This window comes from Patella vulgata, chromosome 7, assembly GCF_932274485.2.
Source record: "Patella vulgata chromosome 7, xgPatVulg1.2, whole genome shotgun sequence".
NCBI lineage: Eukaryota > Metazoa > Mollusca > Gastropoda > Patellidae > Patella > Patella vulgata.
The window spans coordinates 42410916-42422714 of record NC_065885.2 but is presented as its reverse complement, the minus strand read 5'-3'; the positions used below and the strand labels follow the sequence as shown (position 1 = coordinate 42422714).

The following is an 11799-nucleotide window of genomic DNA, read 5'->3' as shown; positions in this document are numbered from 1 at the left end:
CTGAAAATGTTATTTGTATGAAAATAGGTACAGAACTGACGAGGCTACGGCCGTTTTTTAATTTTTATGCACCGCACGAAATTCGGCCACTTCCGGTCTGCGCAGAAGTTTCAAAAATAGTTTATCAAGTAGCCACTGCATGGTTTCCAGATAGAAACTTAGGTCCCATATCGGTATCTGTTACATGCACTGAGAAATAGGCTCTACCAAAAAAAAATAATAATAATAACCAGACCTACAAGCAGCACTGAACCGGCTTTCAGAAATCAGACAGGAAGTGTGTCAGACAATAGCCCGTTTATCGAGCTACCAAACGATACTTTAGATGTTTTGATCCGGTCACACCCGACGGTGAAATCCCGATTGTTGCAAGAGCACCGATTTTTTTTACTGTCTTTTTTTTTTAAATATCGAATATTTATTTGACTACTTCCTGTTTACGGATCATTATCGGGATAGATTTAACAAGTGGTATGGGAACCTAACTTCCTGTACCAGAAGTTTCAGAAAGATCCATTGGACATTATACCATTAGAATCAGATTTACAGATATAACGATTTTTCGAATTTTGTCAAAGATTGTGGCCCTTTTAAATTTTAAATTTGGATTCACGCCATAGACCACCGTTAGGACTCTAAGTAACATAGGTTTAAGAAAGGAAATAAGAGAAGTTTTCGAAATAAAAGCGTCTGAATAGGCTCAAAAAAGAAAATAATAGATTTTCAGCGTTCCATTATATTATATTGCCTAACCCGCGAATTTTTACCATTTAGATGTCATAAGATCGTCCATTGTTCGAACTATCCAATGACACTTTAGTTGTTTTTATTCGGTGGAATCTGGCGTAGTAATCACTTTTTTCGCAAGATCGCCATTTTTTTTACTTTTTTTTTTTTTTGCTCAAAATACCGGAAAATTTTTGACTACTTCCGGTTTTTGGATCATTGTCGGGATAATTTAACAAGTTGTTTGGTTACCTTACCTTCTGTACAAGAAGTTTCAGAATAATCCATACAGCTGTTTTCCAAAGAAAGAAAATTAGAAGATCATTTTCAGTAATTTAAGGATTTTTAAACTTTTTTCAAAGATTGAGGTTCTTTTTGGACCACTTATATTATTTCAATGCTTTTATTTTTGGACTCACCCCATAGTCCACCGATAGGACTCTGAGGAAAAAAAGTTTAAGAAAAATCATAGTTTTCGTTTTCGAGAAAATGGCGTCTCAAAATGCTCCAAAACGGAAAATACTAGATTTTCGATGTACCATAATTTATTTTCTAGCCATCTAAATCGTATCATTCAGATGTCATATGATAATCCATTAATGGGGCTATCCAGCGACACTTTAGTTCTTTTGGTCCGCTAAGATCTGATGGAGAAATCAAGTTTTTCGCACGAGCGCTAATTTTTTAAAACCCTTTTCTTCATTTTTTGAATACGTCAGGTATGGAGATTATTGTCGGGATAGTTTTAATAACCAATTTGGGCAATTAGATAGCCACATGGCTCTGTAATGATATATTACATTATCTGATCGGATAAAATGGCCCTGAGAAATCCTATGTTCAAAAGTGCCAAAAATTCAAAAATGTCAAAATATCGAAAATTAAATTTCAATAACTCAATACATATTATACATCGTTAGAATCGTAATTAGGTCCGCTATCTGAATGTGTAACATTTTCGTAAAAATCTGATTAAATAATAAAATAATATAGCATTTTCCAAAATTCACGATTTTTCAACTTTTTTCGATTTTCAGTACGTTATTTTACCTATTCCAGACATTTCAATGTCTTATTGGCTGGATTCATGCACAAGACTACCGGAGGGACTCTCGATAGGTAAAGTTTAAGAAAAAATCCTTGTAGCAGTTTTCGAGATACAGGCGTCCAAAAACGCTTCAAATCAGAAAATACTTGATTTCCAGCATGTCATATTTTGCTGCCCTCTCATAGGATTCGTGTGGAATTGTTATCATATGATCTTCAAATCCTTGGGCTACCCACCGATACCTTAATTTCTTTAATCCGTTGATATCGGGTGGAGGAATCACGTTTTTCTCAAAAGCACCCATTTTTTGCGTTTTCTTCAAAATATCGGACAATTTTTCGACCACTTCCGGTTTAAGGATCCTTGTCGAAATAGCTTTATCAGTTGGATTTGGACAATAACTTCATGTTCCAGAAGTTTCAGAATCGTTGATTCGGCCGTAAAACGAAACTCTGGCTCACAAAATGGGCAGAAAATTCGAAAAAAATCGAAAAATAAAGGGTGATAACTCTGAATGAAAGTTATATTACTGGAATCGGATTGCTTTCAAGTACCCAAAAATGTAGATCAAATTTGAAAATTTTGAAAAATAACAAAAATTGTCTCTTAAACAACATTTTTCATTTTTGTAAAACGCTAAAAGTCAGCGACGAAGTTTCGAAATTTCGAAATTTTCAATTGCTATCATCCGAGAAAAGACCCAGGGTTTCTGAAAATGTCATTTGTATGAAGATAGGTACAGAATTGACGAAGTTACGGCCGTTTTTTAATTTTTATGCACCGCACAAAATTCGGCCACTTCCGGTCTGCGCAGAAGTTTCGAAAATACTTTATCAAGTAGCCACCACCCAGTTTCCATAGAGAAAATTGAACCCCAGATAGATATCTGTTTTCGATCATGGAGAAATAGGTTCCCGCGGTAAATAATAATAATAATAACTAGATCTGCTAAGCAGATATTAAAGCTTTCATATTCACAGTCACTGTCACATGTCATAGAAATAATATGAACAGAAAAAATAAAATCATTATAATGAGTAAAAATTTGGTGAATTTAATTCGATTTTTCACTGGTAAATAATTAAATAGACAAGTGGCATAACTTGACCCGCATCCCATCAGCTATCCTGAAAAATGCTGGAAAAATTAAACAAGTAAATTGTGTTTAGTACTGGGTTAATTAAGACAGGCATATGCCTTTGCTATACAGGATGACATGAGGGAAATTTAGCTTGGGAGGTGTAGGCCTGCAGCCAAAATTTCTAGCTAGCTTAGAAACACAACTCCGCTACACGGTCTTCCATAAAAGAAAAACTATACATTTTTGGAAAGCTTATGATGCCAGGAAGACAAAATCTGGGAGTTCCAAGCAAAATGTTTGCAATTTATTGATTTAGGGCCAGATGAAATTCGTCAAAATTGTCAAATAAATGCTATTTGTGTACTAACAATTCTGAAGTTGACATAAAATTAAATAGTTGGTAAAACACCTCATGCCTTCATCCTTGGCAATGAACAGTTTATTGGACAGATTTTGATGTAAATAAAAATGCTCAAAACACAAATGTCATGGGTGAATAAAGAATTGTGGAAATCCATTAACGGTAAAAAAGAATTATCTCCCTTTCTGTCAAATGCCTGTAATTGATAGACTATCAGGTCTTGTATGAATCATAAGACCAGGTGTGGGCAAACAAGCCCAATAATTATTTTGTTTGTTGGATCTCAAGGGCCTGTTAGGGTTGGTTGTTGGATGTTTGCTCAGAAATTATCGCTTGTATGGAACATGCTAGAGTCGATTTGTAGCATATTCTAGCCAGGGGATATGTTTGACAGTAGTTGAGTGATATGCTTTTGAAATAATGGAGATCAGTAGCACTTTATAAGCATTGAACCACATGATTTTTTTCCACTAAGATAAACATTCTAAACCCACATACATGTTCCCTTTCAATTAGCCACTACAGTATTTTTACAACTGTAATGTAGCTGTGAACTACTATTTCGGATATGATTAATGGTCAAATTACAAACATACATGTAGATATAAGTTAAAAAAAATAATTGTGTATCTGGGCTGGAATGAAGGGAAAGGTTAGAAAACAGGATGAACAGTTGTGAAATTATTTATTAAAGTGAAACAATCATTGAAAATCAAAATTAAACAGTTACTCTGCACATCAAATGTCATCAAAGTTAATCTTCATTATCATCATCACTGTCACTAAATGTATTAACATCAAATTCGGTCTCTTTAACAGTTTTTTTTTTCATTTTCACATTGACTACACATGCACAGGTCTGTACAAGAAAGGGGGGTTGGGATGGCCTAGAGTGCCGCGCTTCGACCTCTAGCTGGTCGGTCACCTCTGGCTTGTGGCTGTGGCTTTGATCCCAGGTGTGAGCGTATGTGGCATGGAGATAGAGGCGTCTTCTCAACCTCGTGGGTTTCCTCCGGGCACTCCGGTTTCCTCTCACTGCTAAAGACCCATACGCGCAAGCGAATTATTGAAATAAAATTGAAACCGTATGTTAGTCCCAAAATGACCTAGTTTGTGTTGAGTGGACGTTAAACCCCATTTCTCTCTCTCTCTCTCTCTGTACAAGACAACTTTGCTGGCCATTTATGATTCTTTCTCTTATGACATCTTCACAGAATATATTGTATGTGGTTTAATATTCGACGGAGGGCTAGTCATCTTTGCTGAAAAATATAAATAAACATATACATGTACACAATTAAAATAAAATTCTGGAGCTTGGTTTACTCTCATTAATTTCGTACAACAGAGGAAAAAGACACTTACACAGGGGTTAGCATCTTATTTTCATGCAGAAACCAGCTAATGAAGACAGGAAGGCATTAGCAGTACAAGGAGAGATAGAGAGGAGAATTGCGGTTTAACGTCCACTGGACAAAAACATAGTAATTTCAGGACTCACCCATGGTTCAGTTTTATTTGAATAATACCAGTGGCAAGAAGGCGGAGAATACAAATAAAAAAAACATCACAAATATTTACCTTTCTGATAACTGTCTAAGAAATTCAGTACATGTATATTGCCTATAACATTTTTGGTGATATCTGACCTCAATGGCCACACAATCTTGCCCTCTGATATGCCTTAAAATATCTTCATCCTCTTTCAATTCAGCAGCTTTCAACAGTTGGCCTACAAACAAATTTGCAAACAAATTATACACCATATAGCGTTGAATGTTGTTTGTGCTCAAGGGTGGGGGAGGGAATGTCACTTTGAGGCCTACATGTACATGTACCTGGCTGGTCAACTCTGGCATGCGGTTTAGTTCAGATCCTTTGTGTGAGCGGAAATGGTCTAGAGACAGATCGTCTTAGCAAGGCACCTACAAGTGGGCCAAGAAAATAAAAAACAAGTTAACTTCTCTATGTTTCATCCCTTGTGCAAGCAAATGTGCAACACTTTAACCAATGACTGTGCCAAATTAACAAATGGGGTAAAGGGCTTTAATGGCTAGCTTCATAACAATTTTACAGTGATTGCAGTAGCACTTCTGATTCCATTTACAACAAAAACAACAACACAATAATTAAAAACTGTAGGATGAATATATTTAATATTTATTAGTAATAATTATAAATTTAGTAAGTAACATAATATTAACATTAGGCCTACCTGAGCCTGTTTGGGTCTGAGTCTGTGTTAATACATCCTTCTTCCTATTTTCTCCAACAGTGACAAATCTGTCACGTTTTTTACATATAATACACACAACAGGCAGCACCGATTTACTCTTTCTTTTTGCTTCAGGAGCGTAATTTGTTTGGAGAGCTAGGTCCCAGATCGTCTACACTCCCGCTATTCCCTGGTTGGATTGTAGCCGGGGATTTTAATTTTTCTTTATCTATACGATTACGGGCAGACCCAATTCGGAATTTGTCTGTAAAAGGCCTGTAGCATGTTGGGTGAAATCCAGTATCTTTTGGCGCGTCGATAAATTCCTTGTTTGATTATATCACCCGAAGTCGCCTGTTCAGCTATCCATTTCGCTCGCCCATCAAGTTTTAGCCATTCATGGGCACATTCACGGAATTTATCCCAGCGAGATTTTGTAAATAATTGTTCTCGTTCCTTTCTAAATCCTTGGTAATGAATAATACAGCGTAAATTTGATTTACGTTACGACAAAGTCTAACACTGTAAGTACCAAATAGTCATACGAGATATGTGCATCTCATCAAATTCAGCTTATACCACACCCACAATAATGTTACGGAGTCAGTGAGTTCAAGTTAGACAATACGCTGACCTTCCACTGACCATGCTTATAATATAAAATCTGTCAATGACAGCTGATTCATTGTTTAGTTTTTTATATGATATATTTAATATCAATAATATATGTATATGCATGCTTTATTTTACTTTACACGACCTCTAAAAATGCCCCAAATCGTAAAAATACGACTTTTTGGATTTCGATCTCCTTTTTTCGGCTACCCCGGACATTTTCAAAAAATGATACAATGATTTCACACAACAGGCCAGCTATTAGCCTCTCGATTGACAAGAGTTTCATCGCCCTCCATTCATTATAACCAATGTCATCGTGCCCTAAAGAATCAACAAATCAGCTTGCTTATCTCTGCTTACCCTAGGCAAAAAATGCTCATCTTTGAACTCAATCATGACATTGACCTAGTGAACGCCTACACCAAGTTTGAACATTCTAGCTTAATTAGAAGGAGAGTTCTTGTGTTCCAAAGTCCCGGCCCTTCAAATTGCTTCTATTTTTCATTTTCAATTCAAAATGGTGACCATCACGTGACCGAAATCAAAATTCTGATCCGATAGATTTTTAGACATTCCTTCTAGGATTCCGAAAATATGACGCCCGAGTCTGTAAGTAAAATAGCAAAAAAGCCTTTTTGATTTTTCACGTTTAAAGATGGTGGCACTTCCGGTTCGATCGACAAACTCCATATTTTGTGTACGAATCAGTAATTACTTGTCTAGTATAGAATTTTTTTTTTAGGTCATTCTGACCTATATTTCGACGATTTTTTTGAAAACTTTGATCCTTAATTTCACCAAGGGGAGATAATTTAGAAAATTTCCAAGGACATCATTGAAGTCGCATTGGCAAGATCTACTAACATTCTAAATTTCACGAAAATCGCACAACTATTAAAGAAGTTGTCAAATTGGTAATAACTTCCGGTTCGAAATGACAGCGACGAATTTTCGAAATGCCAAAATCCGAAATTGCAGATTTGAAGTAAATGTTTCAAGATACTCAAAGAAAAAAGAATTAGTAAAATAGGTCAAATAGTCACAAAGTTACAGCATTGTAGGTCAAATGCATTCCTTCGTAAAATTCGGTGATTTCGGTTTCGTAAAACGTTTTGAAAATATATTTAATCAACAGCCACCACCCATTTTTGGGGGGATAGGTAAAAGTTTCAGAACGATCCTATGGTTAGATTCTGAGAAATCCGATTTGTGGACAAAACACAAAAAAAAAATAACAATAATAATCTTAACAGAAACAATAAGCTTTCATATGTAATATGAAAGCTTAACTAGATCTGCTTAGCAGATATCAAAGCTTTCATATAAACTTCAAAGGGGGTTATTAGAATCTATGAATCAACAACCACTCTGACGGAAGATATTCTCTGGGCTAAAAAATCTTTTTTCTCTCAGCTACGAGAGATACGTAGAATTAAACCGGCCCAGAGCCGACCGTGTTGATACGAAGCCGCTTATTTGACATTGACACATAACTGAAGGTGAATAGGCCTACCCGTCCAGTTAATACAATGGGCAATCTCATCATATATCATATTAAACACCTCGGCCGCCATGTTGAATCACACAGTATTTAACGTTCTATATCCTAACATCTTTATGAAATCAACGACAAATCTAAACTTGGGCACTCCAACCATTTTTATTTTTACATCATTCAGTTTTTTTTAAATAAGTAATTCTATCACAAATTATAGTGAAGACTGGACCACTAAACTAGTTACCCATCAGTTTTTCTTTGTGTTAATGCGTTCTACATTTTCAAAGCAATGATTCTTATAATGTGCGAGCCGCCATGACACCGGCGGATATTATAACTTCGATAGGCGAGAAACTTCAGGTAGCAGTTGGGTTTCATCAAATCATATAATTATGCGGTACGGCTTCACCTTTATTTCAATGGGAATTGGTTTAATATATGTGCAGTGCAGTTTTAGGTCAGTTTATGTGTAAATTAAGGGAGCTATACATAGGCCAGTAACCTTTTTGTAGTCATTTGACTAAAAAAAACTTGCGGAAAGGAACTCCGTAGGACAAGCCACTACTGTGGCAGGAGTAAGGCGGAAGACATCAGTAGTGGAACCATTTCTAAGTTAATCCCGAAGTGCGTTGCTATTGTAAGAATATATAAAATCGGGTTTCCGTTCCGCTTTTTTTTTGCTGTAGTTTGAGTAATGAGTTAGAGCGTATATTTTGTAGTCAAAAAATCATTGCAAATAGAAGACCTCATCCCCACCACCACCAACCTGTAATACACTAGCTAGCTTGTGTATTTCCATATTCCATTTCCGAGAGATAGATAGAGAACACGCGAAATATAAAGTGATTTTTCTTACAATCAGGGACCATAATTCATGAAGTTACGATTCGATATGCGCAAATATCGAAAGGAACCATATCTTTGGGTTATAAACATGCATGTCAAGTTTCATCAAAATCTTTCACTGTGAAAAACCGGGGCTAAGTCATCTGAAATCAAACAAATTTTACAATGTAGGTAGTGAAAACAAAATGTTATGTTAAGCGTTGTTCGAGGGTGGGGTGGGTGCATAAAATTCCAAATGCAAAGGGTTATTTTTCGTGCACGCCAATATGCACACAGGATTTCGATTTTTCGTCCTACCTAAAAAACTGCACGCAAAGTTAGTTGTCGGGCCTTCGGTCAAGAACCACAGACAAAGGGAGAGAACGGGGACCTCTGTTTTGCATACCATCCAAGCGACTAGGCACTAATCCTTGTACCATGGACGAGGGGACGGGCGTTTTTCGTCCCATCGAAACGACTAGACACAGATCCTTGCTAGGCCTTCCATACTTCACCACTGCCAACGGGGAACCACTTTGACCTCGGGTTTTCGTACCATCCAAACGACTAGACACTAATCCTTGCAAGGCCTTCCGTTCTGCAGCAAATGAGCCACGCTGGCCTCGTTTTGTCGTAACATACAAACGACTAGACAATGTTTCATAATTTAGTCATGTTCGCGTGGGTGGGTTGGCAGCAGAATTGATATGTACATGATAGTGACACGAGGAGGGGGGGGGGGAGCGGGGTGTACACAAATCACACAAATCAGAGCTTTGTAATACACGCATATACTTGATATACTAAATACACAAATGGCTGAATTTCGAGACATTTCTGGCACTCTTTTATCACATAATGAGAACACTGCATTAATTTCTATATATCAATAAAATATGCCTCAGACCCATTGTTTATTTTTAAATTTGAATTAGACTCGTAACAAAATATATTTTCTGGCAACAAATAGCATATAAATAAAACTAGATTTACTTTCTGATTATTTTTTTTAAATGAAATTATTCCAGGGCTTTTATTGACATTTCAGAAAATGTAGAGTTGGTCCCATGCACTTGAGGCCAAGGTCCTTGAAATTGTACAGCTGCACCCGGTGACCGATATTTATTTAACGGGGAATAAGTGATAATTCATATTATAACAGTAAATAATTAAAATATCCCATAGGGATTATAATAATATGTATATCATGTAGGTGTGCATGTAGGTTAAAATTGTGACCTCTGTAAATAGGCCCGTTCCTTGCATTTAGTTTTAGAGTTAGGAGTGCTAAAATTGAGAGAGCGAAATGGGGTTGATCGACCACTCGACACAAACTAGGTCATTTCGGGACTAACGTATGGTTCAATTTTATTTCAATAATTCGCTTGCGCGTAGGGGTCTAGCAGTGGGGGGAAACCGGGTGATCCTGAAAAAATACACAGGTTGGACGGGCGACCTACTCCTTGTCACGTACGGAAAGATACCCCAGCAGTCAAAATAAGTCAAAATAGGCGATTTCGGTTTCTAGTGTCGATGCATCGTTACGGTCAGTTTAAAAAATTGTCTTTTAAGGATAATGTGTATAGTACCAATACCTATCACATACGGAAGAGGCGATAAAATCTCTTTGCATTTCCAATTTCAAAATTAATTAAAACCAATATTAAATTCCGAAAATCGTTTTTTTGCTAAAACTCTTTTCTTTTTAATGTGATCAAAATGGGGGTAAAGCACAGAGTCAGGGGTGGTAATGGGCGTATTGTGTACTAATTTCATGGTTTTCGGACAATCGGTGCCGGTGTCACGGCGAAATTCCACTTTTTCCCCTCATGGAAGCCGTAAATTGACGCAAGGAGTAGGGTCGCCTGTCCAACCTTGTGGGTTTTCTCCGGGTCCTCCGGTTTCCTCCCACTGCTAAAGACCCCTACGCGCAAGCGAATTATTGAAATAAAATTAAACCATATGTTGGTCCCGAAATGACCTAGTTTGTGTCGAGTGGACGTTAAACCCCATTTCTCTCTCTCTCTCTCTCTCTCTCTCTCTCTCCGTAAATTGACTTGAGGCCAGTGTCCTTTAAGTTGTACAGCGGCACCAGGTGACCGATATTTAACGGGGAATAAGTGATAATTCATATTATAGCAGTAAATAATTAAAATATTTCATAGGATTATAATAATATATCATGTCTGGGTATTACAGGGTTAAAACCAATATTAAATTCCGAAAATCGTTTTTTAGCTAAAACTCTTTTTTTTTAATGGGATCAAAATGGGGGTAAAGCACAGAGTCCGGGGTGGTAATGGGCGTATTGTGTCCAAATTTCATGGTTTTCGGACAATCGGTGCCGGTGTCACGGCGAAATTCCACTTTTTTCCCCTCATGGAAGCCGTAAATTGACTTAGAAAAAAAAAACGACGAAAGGCAGGTGACAGGAACAAACGACTTGAACGAATGCAGGTATCACCTTGAAATTTTCAGGGTGCCTAGGTACCAACGTGAAAAGTTGCTCGCCGGAATTTAGTACTCATGGTACCGTTGGTTCCTGTGTAGCGCATGCGCGAAATCAAAACCAGCTAAACTCGAAAACAACCTTGTCGGCACGGAAAACATCAAAGGAGAAATTCGAATTTTTGAAATATTCAAATACCAAACATTCGACCATGATCCAGGCTATCCTCAAATGTATTAATTTCGGTAATAGGAGACAGATTCTCTAAGCCACGACCAATTGTGTATGTTTTCAAGCCCATAAATGTGGATTTTTCACTAATTTTCATTTTCATTTCAAAATGGCGTCCATCAGTTGACCTAAATCAAAATTCTAAACCGATAGATTTTTAGGCTTTCCTTCAAGCATTCAGAAAATGTAACTCTTATGTCTTTAAGTAAAATATTGCAAAAGCCGTATGGACTTTTCACATTTTGAGATGGTGGCACTTCCGGTTTGCTCGACAAACTCCATATTTTGTGTACTCATCAGTACTGTCTTAGCTAGTACAGAAAAAAAATTTCAAGGCAATCTGACCTATATTTCGTCGATTTTTTTGAAAACTGTGATCCTTAATTTCACCAAGGGGAGATAATTTAGAAAATTTCCAAGGACATCATTGAAGTCGCATTGGCAAGATCTACTAACATTCTAACTTTAACGAAAATCGCACAACTATTTAAGAAGTTGTCAAATTGGTAATAACTTCCGGTTCGAAATGACAGCGACGAATGTTCGAAATGCCAAAATCCGAAATTGCAGATTTGAAGTAAATGTTTCAAGATACTCAAAGAAAAAAGAATTAGTAAAATAGGTCAAATAGTCACAGAGTTACAGCATTGTAGGTCAAATGCATTCCTTCGTAAAATTCGGTGATTTCGGATTCGTAAAACGTTTTGAAAATATATTTAATCAACAGCCACCACCCATTTTTGGGGG

The 11799-nt window shown here is 36.9% G+C and overlaps 1 long non-coding RNA gene across 1 annotated transcript; it reads right to left on the bottom strand.

Moving 5' to 3' along the window:
* Positions 1 to 3873: 3873 nt before the first annotated feature.
* Positions 3874 to 6004, bottom strand: LOC126828427 (uncharacterized). Its single transcript, XR_007683047.2, has 3 exons — positions 5432 to 6004; positions 4798 to 4948; positions 3874 to 4478 (listed from the first exon to the last, which is right to left on the bottom strand). It is a non-coding gene; the product is annotated as an uncharacterized LOC126828427 (long non-coding RNA).
* Between the last annotated feature and the right edge of the window lie 5795 nt (positions 6005 to 11799).